The 19,936-nt window shown below is 44.5% G+C and overlaps 1 protein-coding gene and 1 long non-coding RNA gene across 3 annotated transcripts in view; one reads left to right on the top strand and one right to left on the bottom strand.

Moving 5' to 3' along the window:
• LOC144310718 (uncharacterized) overlaps positions 1 to 19,936 on the top strand; it is a 100,000-nt gene that overhangs the window by 75,156 nt on the left and 4,908 nt on the right. The gene's annotated exons all lie outside the window — the stretch shown is intronic.
• Positions 8,796 to 18,780, bottom strand: LOC144305176 (uncharacterized). The gene is made up of 3 exons (XR_013372213.1): positions 18,553 to 18,780; positions 12,326 to 12,623; positions 8,796 to 9,835 (listed from the first exon to the last, which is right to left on the bottom strand). It is a non-coding gene; the product is annotated as an uncharacterized LOC144305176 (long non-coding RNA).

Here is a 19,936-nt window from a genome sequence, read left to right as displayed (position 1 = left end):
GTGACACAAATGAAGGTTTGAAAAGCACTTGCATATCAGCGTTTGCCTTCTCTTTTTTTGGACCTTGAGACTGCCATGTGAAGAAGCTTAGGCTAACCTACCATAGGATAAGACCATATGGAACACAGATGAGTCATCCCTGCTATGGCCCCCTAGATGAACCAGATATGTAAAGCCAACCTGCACCATCCAGCTCCAGCCAGTCCTCCAGCCACACAGCTGACCTTTAGAATCAGGAGCTGAATAAGACTAGGTTTTAGGTAGTTTGTTATACAGCCAAAGGTAACAAATGCATATAATATAGAAACTTCTTTTTTTCTCTCTCATAAATGAGAAATATGAACCCCAGGGATGGTATAGTATTCCTCTGTGTCATGGACTTCTTCCATCTTGTCATTTACTCATCTGAAGTCGATGGCTTATACTTCATGATCCAGAATGGTTGCCAGAGCTCCAGCTGGTGCAGTTCAATTTCTAGTCAGCAAGAAGCAGGGCAGGGGGAGCAAGCGATGGAAGAAAAATAGGCTCCTTCTCTTTAAAAACACTCTCCAGAAGTTTCACATACCACTTATGCTTACATCTCATTGACCAGAACTTAGTCATGTGGCTGTAGTCTTGGCATCATTTTCTAACAAGAGAGGTCAGGAAATGTAGTCTTATTTGTAGAAGACTTTGCTAGCTAAAAATTGGAATTTTTGGTTTTCATTTTGTTTCGTACTAAAGAAAAAGGGAAACAGAATTTGGGGAAAACGAGCAGCTTCTACCTAAATTCTCTCTGCTGTGAACCCCTGCAGCCCAGTGTTTTACTTACCTGTGAATCCGCAGCACCCTGTGGCTATTCAATAAATGTCTGTGGAATGTTCCTCAGTGAATGGATGGCTTATTCCTCAGACCCCGGAAGGGGCACTCACCAGTTTAGGAGTTGCACCCCATCTCCAGCAGATGGTTGGCATCATCCTACTATGAGTGTCTATCATAGATCTTATTAGAGAGGTTTCAGAAGGTGAGAAGAAACTCATGAGCCCTGAAGTCAGAAATCTTGTCTCTGTCACTTATTTCCTGGGGGACACTGGGCAAAGTGCCTACCCTCATATATCCTTGTCTTTAAAGTGAGAAGAAAAATTACAACCTTAGTGGGGAGTTCACCCTTAACAGGTACAGAATATTTGTTTGGCCTGATAAAAAGTTGGGGAAATAGGTAGTGGTGATGATCGCACAACATGGCAAATGGAATTACTGCCACTGAAATTCCCCCTTGAAAATGGTTTAGAGAATTCCTACCTCACAGGCTTGCCATATTTCTGTGTGTGCCTCATATGAGTTTATGGAAGAACATGACAGGGGAAAATATAGAAAGGGAAAAGGAAAAAAAAAAAACAGTCACAAAAGGGTGGTCTGAGATGGCGTGAGGGGATGAATGGCAGTGGTCGGAAGACAGTAATTACATTTTCCAGGAATGCCGGAGTCTTGTAACCAGAACCCCCTGTGATCTCTTAGCAACATGCAGACCGTACAGAGAAATGCCTGACATGCAGAATTAGTGATGCAGTGGTTCTCTGGCGGCCTTCTGTGCAGAACTGATAGTGCTTATGTGTGCAAACTCTCAAAAACTTTATCATTGAGCTAGGTGAGACAGAGTTCACTCCATCTGGTCAGGACTGGTCATTCATCTTCAATTCAATCAACATTTAACGAGCGCCTATGTGCAGTCATTAGGCTATTAAAAAATATTCTGGTTCTTGCCTCAAGACATAAGGTCAAATTTCATTTCCCTACTGCCTTAGCTTTGACAAATGAAAGCGCAGAAATAATGTGTGTCATGCTGGGTCAAAGCATCCTCCTTCCCTTTTCCTGCCTCAGTGAGCACAGAGGCACATGATAAGATGAAGTCCCTGTCACCTGTGTCTACGAGTAGCTACAATGAGCCATACTTGCCACCCTGCACTAACCTGCAGCATGATGGAGCAAACAGTTTGTGTGTGTGATGTCACGGAGACTTTAGCATTCTTTCTTACTGCAGCATCACTTAGCCTAACCTGACTGATGCTATGTGTCTTGCCCTGGACTAAGTGAGTATTTTAACATAGAGACTAAATTCTAGAGCTAGAGAGCCTAAGGGTCCATCTGGGTTAGCTACTTTCTCATTGTGCAAACTTGGACCAATCAGCGAACTTCTCTGTGCCTATTTCCCACATTCCGAAGAAGGGGAAAATAATGGAAACCATCTCACAGGGTTTTTATGAGGTTTAAACTAGCATAAGCAGCATAGCCCAGCACATAGTAAGTTTTCAAAAATGTTGGATGGTGATGATCTTATTGAATTTTCACAAAAATTCTTTGTAAGATTTGTGGATTGTCAAGTCATCGAGGCTCCGGTACTATTACTGCAGCATAACTGGACCCTTGGCACACAAGCAATAAGACAAAGTTTTGAGATTAGAACCCAGCATGGACCCTCAATCCACCTTTCAGGCAAACTTCTGTGTGCCTGGAAGCTGTCCAGTGTGCAGCTACTTCTCATCTGTCTTCAACTGCTCTCTAGAGTGTTCATTCACTTCCTCAGCTTCCCCAGTGATCAAATTCATGCAAAAGATCCTCCTGGGGCAGACCCTCAGAGCTACAGCCACCAATCCTGGTCCCACTGTCAGAGACTGTCCTGTTCTCTTGCTTAAAATGCTGCCCAGGAATCAGACCCTTAGATATGGAATCCATTTGGCTCCCTTCTGCACCAGACTTCCCTCTTGGCCTGGCAAAGCCAAATAATTTATTTAAATAGTTTTTTAAAAAAGAAATAATTTGTGTACAAGGTAAAAATATTCCAAAGATGCAAAAGGGTACAAAGAAATATCCCTTCCACCCTGCTCCCCAAAGGCAACGAAGGTGAGTTTTGAAATCAGTTCTTTTATTTCTTTCTCTGGCTATAACCATCCCAGGGAATGCATTTCTGGGGCTAATATCCTTCCTGCCTGGTAGCCACACTCACTGCTCTCTCTCCCCAGCAACAACCTCCTCCTCGCCTCCTAATCATGCACATCCTGCTATGTCTATTCAAGCCACCTTCTCTCGGAAGAAGTTTTTAGCAACTCCAGCTGTTACTCATCCCTCTTCTTCCTGACAACAGTCTCATATCCGGACATTTCATCATATCCAATTGATCAGGTGGTAGTTTCTAATGGCTTGGTATAGGCCACCCTCACTTCCCCAACCAGCCTGAAGGCTGGATTACCCACCCGTGTGGCTTCCAATGCCACCTACACCTTGATGACTCCCAAATCCACTTTCCTGAGTTTCAGATGTATTTCCAGCTGAAACTGGCATCTTCCCATTTGTCTTATGGGAACATCCTGAACTGAATTCTTGCTTCTTGCCCTTAACTTACCCTACTCCTTGAATCTCCTCTCTCAATAAATGGTATCAACATCTGTTTAGTCATCTGAACTTGAAACTTCCCACCACTCCCACAGCCACTATACCCGATGCCCCCAAATCTCCAGCAAGGTGACCACCTGCCAGTCTCCAGACAGAGGTTTCATTTTCGTGCCTTTGTTCCTTCTATTCCCTTGCCTTTCTTCTCTCCTCTGCCCAGCCCTAGCCAGACTACATGGTCTAGCACAAGTACCATCTTCTTCGTGAGACCTTTCCTTCCATCTCTAACTCTGACCTCCGCTCCCGGGCAGAATACAGTACACTTTCCTCTGTGCCCTAATATTTGTGTTCTTGCTGCATATACATCACATCAATCGTTGTAACCTGCCTGAAAATGAGCAGACATCATTCATTCATTTAGCATTCCCGGTGCCAAAACTGGCACCTTGCTATTGAGACAGATATATTCAATCTATGTCTATTAGACATATACATGGGGACACCTGGGTGGCTCAGGGGTTGAGCATCTGCCTTTGGCTCAGGGCGTGATCCCAGAGTCCTGGGATCGAGTCCCACATCAGGCTCCCTGGAGAGAGCCTGCTTCTCTCGCTGCCTATGTCTCTGCCTCTCTCTGTATGTCTCTCATGAATACATAAATAAATAAATCTTAAAAAGAGACATATATATGAATGAACGAGAGAATGCATGAATTAGATGGTTAGTAATTTTTAAATATGTAAACAAAGAGATTGTAATGTATAATTTTTAAAGGACCATGAAGCTATTTGGAAGTTCCTCAGTGTCTTTAACAGCCTCTTTCCTTCCCTCCTCCCTCCATCTTTCCTTTCTTCTTCCATCTTTCATTCAAATAGCTATTGACAGTTCCTAATGTGCCAGGTCCCAGACAGGACACTGTGGAGACTGTGGATAACTAAGGAATCTTCTGTGCTTTCAAGAGGCTTACACTTTGGTGTCACAGTCCCAGATTTCAAGACAATCTACAAAGCTACAATCTACAAAGCTATGGTAACCAAAACAGTATATATATATATATATATATATATATATATATAATTTTTAAAGACTTTATTTATGTATTCATGAGACACAGAGAGAGAGAGAGAGAGAGAGAGAGAGGCAGAGACACAGGCAGAGGGAGAAGCAGGCTCCATGCAGGAAGCCCGACATGGGACCCGATCCCGGGTCTCCAAGATCACACCCTGGGCTGAAGGTGGTGCGAAACCGCTGAGCCACCTGGGCTGCCCAACAGTATGGTATTAGCACAAAAATAGACATACAGATCAAGAGAACAGAATGGAGAGCCCTGAAATCCAAGCTTATATGGTTAATTAATTTATGACAAAGGAGTCAAAAATATACAATGAGGAAAAGATAGTCTCTTCAACAAATGGTGCTGGGGAAACTGGACAGCTATAGGCAAAAGAATGAAACTGAACCACTTTCTTACACCATACACAAAAAATAAACTCAAAATAGATTAAAGACTTAAACGTGAGGCTTAAAACCATAAAACTCCTAGAAGAAAACATAGGCAAGAATTTCTTTGACATTGGCTATTGTAACATTTTTCTACATATGTCTCCTCAGGCAATGGAAACAAAAGCAAAAATAAACTATCGGGACTACATCAAAACAAAAAGCTTTTCCACTGCGAAGGAAACCATCAACAAAACAAAAAGACAACCTACTGAATGGGAACAGATATTTTCAAATGATATATCTGATAAGGGATTAATATTCAAAATATATTTAAAAAATCATACAACTCAATACCAAAAAACCAAATAATCCAATCTTTAAAATAATATACATTTTTCCAAAGAAGACATACCGATGGCCAATGGACACATGAAAAGATGCTCAACACCATTCATAATTAGGGAAATGCAAATCAAACCACAAGAGATGTCCCTTTACATCTGTCAGAATGGCTAGAATCAAAAAGACAAGAAATAACAAGTGTTGGTGAGGATGTGAAGAAAAAGGAACACTTGTGCCCTGTTGGTGGGAAAACTGGTGGAGCCACTATGGAAACAATAAGGAGGCTCCTCAAAAACATAAAAAAAGAATTAGCATATGATGCAGTAATTCCACTGCTGGGTATTTACTTAAAAAAATGAAACTCTAATCTGAAAAGATATGTGTACACCTATGTTTACTGCAGCACTACTTACAATAGCCAAGATATAGAAGCAACCTAAGTGTCCGTTGGTAGATGAGTGGATAAAGGAGATATGGTATATACACAACACAATATTACTCGGGCATAAAAAAGAGTGAGGTCTTGCCATTTGTAAAAACATGGATGGACCTAGAGGATAATATGCTGAGTGAAATAAGTCAGGCAGAGAAAGACAACTACTACATGATTTCACTCGTATGTAGAATCTAAAAAAACAAACAAATGAACAAACAAGCAAACAACAAAAAAGCACAAGCAGACTCATAAATACATAGAACTTGGGACGCCTGGGTGGCTCAGCGGTTGAGCATCTGTCTTCAACTCAGGACGTGATCCTGGGATCTGGGATCAAGTTCCACATCGGGCCCCCTTCGAAGAGCCTGCTTCTCCCCCTGCCTGTGTTTCTGCCTCTCTGTCTCTGTGTCTCTCATGAATAAATAAATAAAATCTTTAAAATAAATAAATACATACATACATACACACATAGAACAAAATTATGGTTGCCAGAGGGAAAGGGCTTGGAGGATAGGCAAAATGGGTGAGGAAGGTGGCAAGTACAAGCCTCCAGTTGTGAAATAAATAAGTCACAGGCTGAGAAGTACAGCATAGGGAATATAGTCAATGGTATTGTAATAGCATTGTATGGTGACAGGTGTGGCTACACTTGTGGTGAGCACAAGTGTATGCTCATATCATAACTCTAAGCATATAATGCAGAGTTGTTAAATCACTATGATGTACACTTGAAACTAATATAATATTGTGTGTCAACTATACTTCAATAAAAATAACAATAATTTTAAAAACTTTTTTAAAGAAACTCACAGCTTAATGGTGGGGGGAGGGGCAGAAATGTGTTATTCAGTTGTCAGGCACCCACTTCCCATTTCAGAGAACAACTTTCTTTAACTTATAGGCCAACTGGGTCTGGTCCCACTGTCTCTCTTTGGTTAGTCCACTAGGGCTAGTATCATGCATATTTCCCAGGTGTTCCCACTCCCCCTGTGGGCCTCCCTCTTTATTGCTGGTCACTACTTGAAACCCCAACTTCCTCACTGGCACCAGAAGTCTTCCTTACCACCAGGTCTCTTAGGTCTTCCTGAGGCTACTACTCTTCCATGCAGGTATACATGACTTCCACCACAGGAAGGTTGGAACAACTTAAACCTGGGGACCCTTAGACTTGGGCCCTTCACAAAGTGGATCTCCTAGTGAGAGCTCCCTGCTTCTAACCTGGTTGCCTTTGCCTTTGTGTTTGTATCTTCTCTCCCAAGCACTATCTATCTGAATCAACATCCCCTTTTCTAAGTAGAGCTATCTTTCCACCTTCAAAGAAAGATAGCAATCACTGAACTCATTTGTCTCCCATTTTCTCTCCAAGTAATGCCCTGAATCTGAGTTATTTACTTCTAGGTAAGGCCACAGGCTCCACCTAACAGATATCATGACTCAAGAACCATCTGGGGAATGAGAGGTTTCCAGATCCCATAGTCAGAAATGAGTAAGGGTCCTGCTAGTTAGATTTCCTTTACCACATTCTACCAGAATGAGCTTTAGTCCTCCTCAGCCATTTCATTAGTGGTCTGGCTAAATTAAGCAAATACATGTTTCCCGAGGACAGACAATATTTTTTGGATACAGTATAGTCATTATAAATCCTAATAACAGGAAAGAGTTCTGCAACTGCCAGAATGCCTTGCCCATCTCTGGAGTCAGTGAATCCCATTACTGTGCAGAGCAGGACTCACTTCCTTTTCTGCATTGGGGGGACAATCTGTTTAATAAAAGAACAATGAGGGGCACCTGGGTGGCTCAGTGGTTGAGTGGCTGCCTTCCACTCAGGTCATGATCCTGGAATCCTGGGATCATGTCCCAAATTGAGCTCCCTACAGGGAGCCTGGTCTTCCCTCTGCCTATGTCTCTGCCTCTGTGTGTGTGTGTGTGTGTGTGTGTGTGTGTGTGCCTCATGAATAAATAAATAAAACCTTTAAAGAAAATAAAAAATAAAAATATAAATGAACAATGATACCTCCTAGGGGCTGCTCCCGATGTTACTCCAGGCAAAACATGCCTCTGTATGCTCATTGTTGCAACTCAAGCATCATGTGCAGTAAAGAACGTGTAGTCGGTGTTCAATTATTGACTGTTCTCAATTTCAGTCAATCTCAAATGATGTCACCAGTTATCCAGTTGCTTAGGACAAAAATCTTGGATGCTGGGATGGCTGGATGGCTTAGTGTTTGAGTGCCTGCCTTCAGCCCAGGGCAGGATCCTGGAGTCCTAGGATCGAGTCCCACATCAAGCTCCCTGTGGGGAGCCTACTACTCTCTCTGCCTGTGTCTCTGCCTCTCTCTCTCTCTCTCTTTCTCTGTGTCTCTCATGAATGAATAAATAAAATCTTAAAAAAAAAAAAGAAAACAAAACCCCACTAATTTGAAAAGATATATGCATCCTTATTTAAAAAAAAAAAACACCCTTGGATGCCCCTGACCTCTCTACACTCCATGTCCAATTCTTTTTTTTTTTTTTAAGATTTTATTTATTTATTCATGAGAAACACACAGAGAGAGGCAGAGACATAGGCAGAGGGAGAAGCAGGTTCCATGCAGGGACCCTCAATGCGGGGCTTAATCCCGGGACCCCAGGATCACACCCTGAGCCAAAGGCAGACACTCAACCACTGAGCCACCCAGGCATCCCTCCGTGTCCAATTCATAAGTCAATCATGTTTCTCTATCTTCAGAACACATTCCAAATTTGACCACTTCAATCTACTGCCAGCTTTACCCTGTGGTATTTTTCTTTATTTCACTTACTACCTACCGTGATTTGGTAAGTCTATAAGCAATCTTCATTATTTGTGGATTCTGTTTTTGTGAATGCATCTACTTGTTAAAATTCATTTATGATATCAAAATCAATTCTTTTGGTGACTTCATGGTCTACACTCATAGAGAGATGAGAAATTATATGTGCTAGTTAAGCTTCATTCAGGCCTGTAATTATAGTTACAATGCTGTTGGCCATAAATGCAACATTAGAAAATTAACAATATATATTAAATAAAGTGTCTTTAAACAGAAACACATATAAAGTTATATATTGATCGGTTGATGAAAATGTGACCAGAGACTCAAGGAACCTAACCCTATATTTCCCCTAGGAATAGTGGTTCATAGTGACTATATACAATGTAATCGCTACAAATAAGGAGAATCAACTCTACTACTTTGACTTTAGGATTTTATTTATTTATTTTAGAGAGAGAGAAAAAGACAGCACAAGTGAGTGGGAATGGGGAAGGGTCAGAGGGGGAGGGAGAAGGACAAGCAGACTCCATGCTGAGCCGGGGCCAGACGGGGGGCTCCATACTAAAACCTGAGACCATAACCTGAGCCAAAACCAAGAGTCAGAAGCTCAATGGGCCACACAACCCAGGCACTCCATATTAATTTGTTATCTGACTCATAGCAAGAATCAAAACTCAGTGAGGGTAGAAACTTTGCCTATCCTGGAATGATGCCTGGCACATAGAAAGTTTTTCATAAATACTTATTGGATCAATGAATGAGTTAGGAGACATTCTGTCTGGACCTCAGGTAATGGGGAAAAAAATCATTGAAATTAAACAGTTTCTGAACATAAGCGACAAATTACAGTAGGATTAGTAGTAATCTACAATGATTACAATAGAAACCACAGATATTTTAAAATCACAGTACAGTGGTAGAAAACTTAAAATATAGTTTTATACTCATCAATACTTTGAATTATAGTAGGTATTTTTGCTCACCATCAGATATCATTACTTTAATGTGTTAATAAAGGAACATTTCTGTACCACATATTTTAATAATTGTATTGAGCATAATTGATTTCCTTTGAAATCTTGCGGTTTTTATTTTCTACATTTAGGACATTAAACATTAAAACATTCTGAGAACAGATCCATAGGCCTCCCTAGACTATCAGTGAGATCCATGGCACAGTGAGTGAAGAACTTTGGACTACCTTCAGGTCAAGGTCACTCTCAGGTAACACAGCAAGGATCACGAAGCTACTTAGAACTAGGGATCTACACCCAAATCTGCCTGCATGCATCACCACAGACCAGGCCCCATCTACAAAGACACTCCTCTTTGTGTCCCCCCAGACATCTGGAAGAGCACTGGTGGAAAGTTTCCAAAGGATTCCATACAGGGTATTCATGTGCAGAGCTTCTCACAGAGGCTGGAGGGCATCACTCTTCCAAGGATGGCCCGAAAACTGTTATTGATCAAAGATAAGGAAAAGTACAGAAATTGAGAGAAAGGATTGAGAAACTTTTTTAGAAATTTTAATCTAACAATAAAAAAACTAAGGCTTGTATTTTGTGTCTTTGTGTCTTTAAAAATGTTCCTTATTTTATAAAATCATCAGTCTGCAAGGGTTGGAAATTGACAAAGTCTAAACAAACAAACAAATCTGGTCTTTTCTCCACACAGAGTTTGAGAATCACTTTTGCCAGGGGATATGGTGGACAGAGATGGGGAGAGACATGGATACAAATGGGAAAATGCTCTGGAAAACAAAATGATGGACACAGGAGTATGTTGGACTGGAAGAACTGGGGAAGGTGGGGGAGGAGAAAGCATTTGAGTTGTGTTTTGACCAACATCTATAGGTGGAGATGACGCCTTTCTGGATATTCCAGGCAATGGGCTCAGTAGAAGATAAGGCAAGGAATGTTGAAAACAAGGTGCATCAGAGAAGCAGGACATCAGGCAAGACGGGGCAAATGTCCGTGTGTAGTGAGAAAGCAGCCTGGAAGGGTAGTGGGAGTAAATCACGATGACCTTGGAAACATGGTGGGGATTTAGGGTTTTTCAGTAGACCATAAAAAGCCATGGACTGATTTTGAGCAGGAAGCGAAATGATCATATCTGAGTTTTAAATGATAGTATTTGTTGAGTGAAACTAAATTTAAAAAATTCTCAGACACTGACTGTTTCAGAGAAGAGAATTTGCCTCTTTCATCAGAATATACAAATACACAGAGAATGATTTCCATGCTTGGATGAACACGTGCAAGGATGTGCATGAATAAGGCTTGCTCTGGAAAATCAATTTGCCTCTTTTCTCTTGTCCTCTCCTCTCCCCTCATCTCTCTTATTATTTCCTCTCTTTCCTCTCTTGTTCTTTGTGTCTCATTTTGCACTTTCCAGTAGTACTTCCTGTCATGATTGAAAAGGCCTGTATCTGTACTTGGAGCTACTAGCCACATACGGTCACTGAGCCCTTGAAATAGGGCTTCTGTGGCTGAGGAGCTGAATTGTACATTTTATTTAATTTAAATTTAAATAGCTGCACAAAAATTTTTAAATAGCCACATGTGGTTATTGGCTCCCCTACTGGATAGTGCAGAGACTTTTACTCCAATGAAAATAGGGAAGGAAAAATATAGACTTCAAGAAGACTTCAGACAGGCTGTCAAAGGATAGTTGGTTAATAAGAGTAGTCAGAGTAGAAGGGAGATGGAAATGAATCCTGCTTTTAACCCAAATATGTATGTTTTAGCCTATTCATGTGCATTGAGCCTCTTGGAAAGAGGCCTTGGAGCCAGGAGCTTAGGGTACCGATTTTGATGTATCACTTTGAACAGGTCACTGACGGGAAGGGTAAGAACTGATGTCACTGAGCATTAACAAAACACCAGGCACAAGGCGTTAAGCATGTTTACAGATTACTACACTTGAATGTCACACAAAGCCATCAAATAGCATTCTTATTTCTATGTTATAGATGAGGAAAGGAGGAGCAGAGGGGTAAGCAAGTTGTCCAAGCCACCCAGGTTGCAAGGTGTAGAGCCAGTATTTAGGTATTTAGAACCAGCTCTAAGGCCAAAACTCTTTCCACTGCACCTCTGGGCTTCCCTAAACTCTTCTGAGCATCTATACCCTCCCTTCTTGTCCTCCCCCGCCCCTGCCCCCGCCCCCGTGAGACAGGACAGGCAGTCTTCATGCTGTCTACCCTCCTGCCCTCCAGGAGGGTGAAGAAGACCGAAAGGTTGGGAAGGCCCTGATATGTTGACAAGGCCAATGTGCTGAGTGTGCGTAAGGGAGGGAGGTGATATTTTCTGAGAATACAAACAGGGCACAGTGTTCTGAGATGGTTCTCCACTCTCGCGGATATTGAAAATACTTAAAATTTTCCATTTAAGAAATGCCTGAGGCTAGGCCTTCTTCAATCATGTAAAAACCAATATCAGTTTGGAAAGGTTATCACAGCCTTGCCAATTCCAGCCAACATTAAAAATGCAAATGTTTAGTATTTAAATATAGCCTTTGGCCACCGGCATTCAGGACTTCACATAAACCACAGTGGGCAGCCATCTCCCACTGAGGGCTGGGCCGGCCCACTAGGAAGCAAGGCGAGGCTGTGCCTCAAAGTCTGCTTTATAACCAGATGCCACGAAGGTCTGGGTCCTCAGAGGTTGTGTGTTTGCAGCTGCTGAACTAGACATCCACTCTGGGGACAAAGACCCCGTTGATTTTCTTTGTCCTTATCTTCCCAGGGCCTATCCCAGTCCCTGCTTTGTAGGAAGAGCTCAGGGGACATTCATCAAATAGACTAATTCAATCATTCGTCATCTTTTATGGGTTATCCTATCATATCCCAGGCATTTGGGGGAAATATCAAGTAATTCACTATCTAAGAAGGGTGGTAAGATGTGCAAATAAACAATAACAACATAAAATAGTATGAAGTTAATCTTACCGTAGGATTAATTCTGGAGGTCTCTCAACAGGTGTTTGCACATGTTCCAGATGCAGAGAGTTTGTGTGGTCAGACATCGGGATTCTGGGTGTTCTGGGACATGGAGTAACTAGGCAGTGAGATCAGCAATGGGAGCTCTGTGGAAGAGGCTCCAAGAACCACTGCTGAGGGGGGTTCATGTCCTTGGTTGTCTCCTCCACTCAGACTGTAGGTGCTCTGAGGGCTGGATTGTGCTTTATTCAGCTCTGCACTCCAGTACCTCACATGGGGCCTGACACACAGTAGGAAGCAACATATGCTGAATGAATGAACGAATAAATGAATGAACGTTAGGAATCCATAAGGGATCATGGAAGCAGCAGCATTCATTGAGGGTTTAATATGCAGCAAACATTCAATACACATCTTCTTAGTTAATTAGAAGAACCAAGGTGCAGCTGAGGAGACAAAAACCACATCAGCTACTTGAACAGAGAGAATTGAATGTAAAGGCTTGTTAACTGGGTATACAGAGGTTAACTGGGTAACTGAAAGGGTAAAATGAAAACTATAAAGTATAACAGAGCCAGCAACTGCAGAAAGCAGCTATCACCCTAGGGATAAGGAACCACAGGGGGAAAGTCACAATTATTAAAAGTTAGAGGCTTGGTAGAGAAACCTTGTGAGCTGGAACTCAGACAACGGAGCAGAGGCCCAGCTGGCCCAGCGCTGGTGTCTCTGGTTGGATGTGATGAGCCTCATGCTCTGTTGAAAACTATAAACCGGGGATCCCTGGGTGGCGCAGCGGTTTAGCGCCTGCCTTTGGCCCAGGGCGTGATCCTGGTAGACCCAGGATCGAATCCCACGTCGGGCTTCCGGTGCTTGGAGCCTGCTTCTCCCTCTGCCTATGTCTCTGCCTCTCTCTCTCTCTCTCTGTGACTATCATAAAAAAATAAAAAAAAAATTTAAAAAAAAAAAAAAAAAAGAAAACTATAAACCGGCTTCAGCTACTACAGTGGGGAGGCCTTGCTGTTACCAGGTGAAAGAGCATTGCTGGGGTGACGCTTACAGCTACCCCTCCATGCTTCAAGACCCAGTTCAGATGTCCTCTCCTCTGAGAAGCCTTCTTGATCTCTTCCTTCAGATAGAAGCCCACAGGAAGCAGACAGGAAAACAGAAGTCTTATCTTCCCCCTCCAGCCATGCAGCCCCCTCCAGCAACCCCACTGGTAGAACTTAAGAGGGAGCCAGCTGGACCAGCACATATGTGATTTGCAGAGACCCAGCCCCGTCATCACAAAGCAGAGTACAGAAGGGTTTTGGAGCCAACATGCCATGGTGTCCTAACTATACAGGAATCTTCCCATCGATGTCGTGATGTAGGTCCTGCCACTACCCCCATTATATAGATGAGAAAACCAAAGTAAGTAAGGTCTAAGTAAGTCAAGGTGGCCTGCCTAGTAAGTTGATGCAGCAGCAGCCTGATTTGAAGCCACGTCCATCTGCTCTTAATGGCAATACTCTACCAAGTTTTCCTCATGTTTTTATATTAAGAAAGTGTCGGGAGATAGAACAGATTTGAAGTCCCAGTGCTGTTGGGTTGGCAGCTGGGGATGAGATGGGGTAGGGGGTTCAGGTGTCACCTATTAAGAGCAGGGAAGCAGGCATGGTGAAGTTATGACAAATATCTCCCAGCATGCCAATTTGATCTCTCACTCTACTGTCCTTCAAGAAAGTTCAGATCTTTATTACTTGATCAAAAATTAGCCACTCAACAAGCTCCTCCCCATCCTTCAAGACCCAGCTCAGATGCCACCTCCTCTGAGAAGCCTTTCCAATATCTACAGAGCCAGCCATGCACCCACGCAGTGTCCCCATGGGATCTGATGCCGATACCTGGGTGGGGTTTACTTGACTATATGCTGCACTAGATGGCGGGCTACTCGAGGACAGGCCTGAGTCTATCTGGACTCTGCCCAACGCATGGTGGGCACCCAATGTCTAGGGATAATTATAAAGCCTTATTTCTTCCAGAAGCACGCTTCCGTAGGAGCACAAGCACTATGAGGGCCATATTTTTTGGCTCATTCTCTGCTTTCCAGGAGTTCTGGGTCTAGTGCTGAAGACACGTTGAAAAAACACCAAAAAACAACCCCCCTTGTTGAGTCCTTGACTTCCCGCCTTTTCCAAACCATTTTTCTCACTCAGTCAGATGGAAATGGTTTCCATCGGAAACCCCTGCTAAAACCTTCCAAAGGCTTCCTGCTCTTAGGATAAAGACTAACTCTTCAACTTTTTTGCCTAGGACCCCTGCCACCTGTCCCCTGCTCCTCTTCAGCCTTCCATCTCATTGCCCCCATCCACCCTCCCTCCTCCTCCTCCTCCACCAGCCAGCTACTGAACCTCACCAGTTTTCCCAACTCACCAAGCTCTTTGCATCTTGGTCTTTGCTGGTAGGGGTTTCCTCTACCCAGAACCCTCTCTTCTTGCTCCCTTTGCCCAAATCTCTCTGGCTTATCTTTTAGATCTCAGCTGCTGAGTCACTTCCTCCAGGAGGCTATTGGCAGGGTAACTTGATGCTCCCGGAGCAACCTGCTCCAGATCACGCCTCTTATCCTCCGAATTGTAATGGCTTAGGTTAGCTAGGAACAGTGGGCTTCCTGGCACATGCTTTGTAGAACAGGTATGAATGAATTAAAATCTGCAAACAACAAAAAATGAAGAGCGGTCTCTCCAAGGGAGTTTGGATGTCACAGGCTGCCTATAATGTGGTGAAATAGCTCCCACTGTTGAGGCACCTGGTGAAAAGAGGACCTCCAGAATGGTGGGAAAGGCTGGGACTGGAGTTTGAAGGTCAGGGCTGGCACCTCAGTGATCTGGGGGCAACCAGTCTGACACTATGCTATTTTCCTCATCTACATGATAAAGTGTTTTCTTCCATCCTACTAGGTGCTACAGCTCACCCAGGAAATTAAATTGACAAATGACAAATTAGTGAGAGAGAAAACAGAGTTTAGGAGTATGCACAGCATGCGTACACATGGGGAAAACTCAGTGATGAGCAACTCAAAGGGGTGGTTAGAGTTTGGGATATATATATAGCACGTTTTTTAAAAAAAAAAGATTTTAAAAATTTATTCGTGAGAGACACACAGAGAGAGGCAGAGACATAGGCAGAGGGAGGAGGAAGCCCGATACAGGACTTGATCCCAGGACCCCGGGATCACACCCTGAGCCAAAGGCAGACACCCAACCACTGAGCCACCCAGACGTCCCTAGATATAGCATCTTAATAAGGACAATACATTTGTAGAGCAGTGATAAGACGAAGAAAGGGAGGTCTCAACCTTCAGGGGCTGCAAATTGTAGGTAGGTAAATAGATATGGGAGGACGAATGGACGCTAAGGGCTATTTTAGCAGGTGTGCTAAATAGATCCCACTTGGTGCCATATCTGAGCTGCTAAGTGTCTAGAGTTATCTCTTGCAATTAAGAGTTTAAGAGTGGTCCCCCTGGGTCCTCCTCTTCCTCCTGCAGGAGAGGGAGATATCTTTACAAATGGAAATTTATGTTCTGCTTTTAGGCAAAGAGGGGATAAAGGCAGGGCACTCTTTTGGTGTCTGCCATTTCTCAACTGTCGTCAGGCCAAGATAATCCTTATGACAGAGTGGCATACTTTGGGGTGGCCTATTCTGATCCCTTGCAGTCTAAAAATGCTTGTTCCTCCCTCCACTTAGGATTGGGATGGGACGGTGCATGTGGGAACTCTGTGCAAACTGTAAAGTATGGTACAAATGTCAGGCATAACCATTTCCACAGTGATCATCTCCGGGAGATAATCTAGGCTGCAGCCTTGGCGGTTTTAGTCACAGCGGTCCAATCTCAGGCCTCCAGCTTTCTAGCTCCTTCTCCCCCAGGGACAGGTGGGGACTTCTTGCAAAGAAGACACATCAAAGCTCCAACGGGGGATTTTTATAGTTCAACGTTGCACAAGCTTCCTCCTTGAGAAATAGTCTGGAGCAAAGGTGAGGAAGCTAATCTAAACTTCCTGCTCCTCAGCCCTCACCCCCCACAGCTGGCTCCTGCTGGCTCCTTTAAGACCCAGCCTGCAGGCTGCTCTTGACTTTTGTTGGCAGTGCCTCCCCATCCCCTTGCCCCCTTTTCTCCTTGGGACTTTCCTCCTGTTCTCTGAGGAAGCAGGAGAGACACATCTAATAAAAAGGACCCAGTGCCTCCCATGGTCCCAGACCCCCAGAGCAATAAATCAAAGGACAGAGCTCATGGAACATGATTCAGCCACAGGAATGGGACATTTCCAAGAATAAAATCCCCCTGAAATCGACTCCTTAACAAAGCAAAAGACATCCATAGAGTAAACATTAACACATGCTTGTGTAGATGGGGATGTGGATGTGAGGGAGGGGCTGTGCATGTGTTTGTATGTGGCGGGTGTAGTAGCAGGGTAGGGTACGGAGGTGTGGGAGGGTATGGGAAGGTGTGGGAGGGCATGGGGGTGTGCGGATGCGGGTAGGTAGATGGGGGCCATCAGAAGCTGGAGCAAGGAGACCCCCTTGCTAGTAGGTAACAAGAGTAGAGAGAAGAACTCCGCCCCTGTGGTTGTTCCTTAAATCAGGGCTTGGATGTGCTGACAGGCTCCCCAGAGGCAACACTGGGGCCAGGGGACACAGTGACAGCTGCAAAATGCAAATGCCAGAGGTGGTGGGGCCAGGGGTGTGTGTGGCAGGGAAGGAGGAGGGCAGCCTAGAGGCTGTCTGGCAGCCAACTGGGTTTGCTGCTATCTGGGTGCTCCCAGAGATGGACATTTTGGTGGAGAGTGCAGTTTGCGAGAGAATGGGGTTATGCAACAGTGAGTCCACCAGCGAGGCGACAGCATGCTTGTTGTAAGTTATCATTTCCAGCAGTTAAAGCCCTGATTTATAAAGGCTCCAAAAGGCTGTGTTCCTGCCTCGGGGCCAGCGGAGGTTTTAGAAGTACGTTACAAATGTTGGCTATCGGCCTTCATAAAGGAACAATTCAACAAATCGCCCTGGCCGAGAAAGGGGGAAGGTGCATTCCTCAGCTGGTTGCGTCCCACCCCGGGCTGTCCAGTACAGCAGGGGAAGTCATCTGAGCCAACTCAGGCCTGCCGGTGACCTATGACCTAAGGCCCAGCACAAAAAAAGGGAGCGGGGCCAATCAGATTCCCACCTCAGGAATTTGAACCAAGAAATGCTGAGACATGCAGGCAGTTAGCAGCTGGGCTGGAAGCCATAGGAATGCACTGGAAGGTTCTATCGAGTGGAGTCAGAGCCGCAGGGCCATGAGAGAAGGAGAGATCTGGAGCAAGCACAGAACGGGTTAGTAGGTGTGCAGAGAAGCGAGACTCTGGGAAAGACAAGGAGAAAAGAAGCAACAGGCTGTGATCTGTGGCACACAGCCCATGACACCCGGGCACCTGGGTCCTTGCTCCAGCCCTGACTCCACTTACTGCCTTTCTCCTGAGGGATGGGAGTGGCTCTCTGGTCCGGGAAACCAGTGTCTGACAGAACAGACCATGACCTTCCTGCAGGATGGTAGGGGGGTTCTGGGTTAAAGGAACCTGATCCTCAGTCCACTGTGGCTCTGCAGGTTATAACAAGGACACTGAAGAACGGTGTGAGCGAGGTGGAGAGTCCAGGCATGATGATCAGCTGCCTCCAACCACATCGGGGACGATGCAAGAATTTGACTTTGAAGGCCTTCGCACATCTAAGTCACGCCTCAGGAAGGAAGGCAGTGCTGTGGAGTGGTTACTTAATGTACTAGACTTACTTAACTTAGCCTGGGTGCTAAGCACCTCGAATCCCAGATTCTCTTTCCAATGGTGGGAACCGGGAGCAAATGCACTCTCCTAAGTCTCAGTTTCCACACCTCTAAAATGGAGATAGAGGGGCGCCTGGGTGGCTGTCAGTGAAGCAAGCATCTGCCTTCAGCTCGGGTCATGATCCGGGGATCCTGGGATTGAGTCTCGAGTTGGGCTCCCTGCTCAGCAGGAATTCTGCTTCTCCTTCTACTCCTCCCCCTCCTCCCCCTGCTTATGTTCTCTCTCTCTCTCAAATAAATGAATAAATAAAATCTTAAAAAAAAAGAAAGAAAGAAAGAAAGAAAGAAAGAAAGAAAGAAAGAAAGAAAGAAAGAGAGAAAGAAAGAAAGACATAGAAAAGAGCCTCCTCCCTCAGGTTGTTGGAGGTATTACCAGCAGATGACTTGCCTTGGGTAAGCCTTCCTCTAGCTGCTGTAAACTCCTCCAGGAAGGGCTAGAAGTGGAATTAGAGGTTGAGGAATCTCCCTGGAGAATTTTCTCCCTGCAGTGACCAGTGTGGGGCTGTCCACTGACAGGTGCACACCGTTTCTCTTTGTCACCCAGGGATTCTGTAGGGAAAGAGGCTTTCAGGGTCACCCTGGCTGCAGACAGGCCTTACTGAACCAGGCTTATTAATAGAAGCCTCCATTTCTGTCTTAAAATAGCCACACAAGTTATTTAAATGAGCTTCCAGGTGGGTGGTCAGATAGCTTTTTTTTTTTTTTTTTGCCTTTTTATTGTCTTCCTCTTAGGAGAGTTCAAGAGCTCTCATATTTTTCTATTTCATTTATAGCAAAACAGTCATAACAGGAAGATACATTGCTCTGTGTAACTTCCTGAGTCGAGGATGTTCAGGCTGTCTGAGGGGGTCCCACACCAAGTGCCACTCCTACTCACCCTTCACACCCCTCTTTACAGTATCTTTGGCAGACGCTCATCTGCCAGGCATGTTGGGAGTACTGGCTCCAACAGGATGGGCCTCGCTGGGGGAGGGGCCTCCCTAGGGGAGGAGCACTGCATTTGGAGGGGCAAGGACCTGACTCAGACTTTTCCCCTCCATTTTAATCCTTTAAGCCATAGAGGGTCCCTGCCTGCAAGCAAAGAGTCTCTTTCCTAACCTCAAACCCACACACCCCCTGCCACCACCATTTCTTTCCCTCCATGTGTTTCTTACTCACTCTGCTCCCAAATCCTATTCAGCCATTACATCTTCCTGAACCCTCCATCCATTCTGAAGGTTCACATCACTTTTGTCTTAAAAGTCAGTGCTTCCTCTGTGGCTTTTCAGGGGAAAGTGACTCACCCTCTCAGACCCATTCCCATTCAGTAGAAATATGGCTGGATTGTCCTGCCTCTTCATTGTCACTCTGCACCACTGCTTGTCCTTGCTCATATCTTTCTTTAAGCCACATGCCATCCAACCAGTCTTCTCTTAAGCACCAAAAACTCTCAAAAGCTCACTCACTGAATCATTCATGGCCTGGCTCTCAGCCTTCCTCTCTTGCTGCAGTTCTGCATCACCCTAGGAGATTTCAGTGCCCAGGCAGACAACTGACAAGACTGCTACATCTTGAGTATTACTTTTTTCAAAAAAAATTTTATTTATTTATTCATGAGAGACACAGAGAGGCAGAGACATAGGCAGAGGGAGAAGCAGGCTCCCCATGGGGAGCCCAATGCGGGACTTGGTTCCAGAACCCCGGGATCATAACCTGAGCCAAAAGCAGATGCTCAACCACTGAGCAGCCCAAGTGCTGCCTTCTTGGGTCTTCTTAACCCCAAGAGACTTCAC

This window comes from Canis aureus, chromosome 3 (genome assembly GCF_053574225.1).
Source record: "Canis aureus isolate CA01 chromosome 3, VMU_Caureus_v.1.0, whole genome shotgun sequence".
NCBI classification, from domain to species: domain Eukaryota; kingdom Metazoa; phylum Chordata; class Mammalia; order Carnivora; family Canidae; genus Canis; species Canis aureus.
This window is presented reverse-complemented; position numbering and strand designations above follow the sequence as displayed.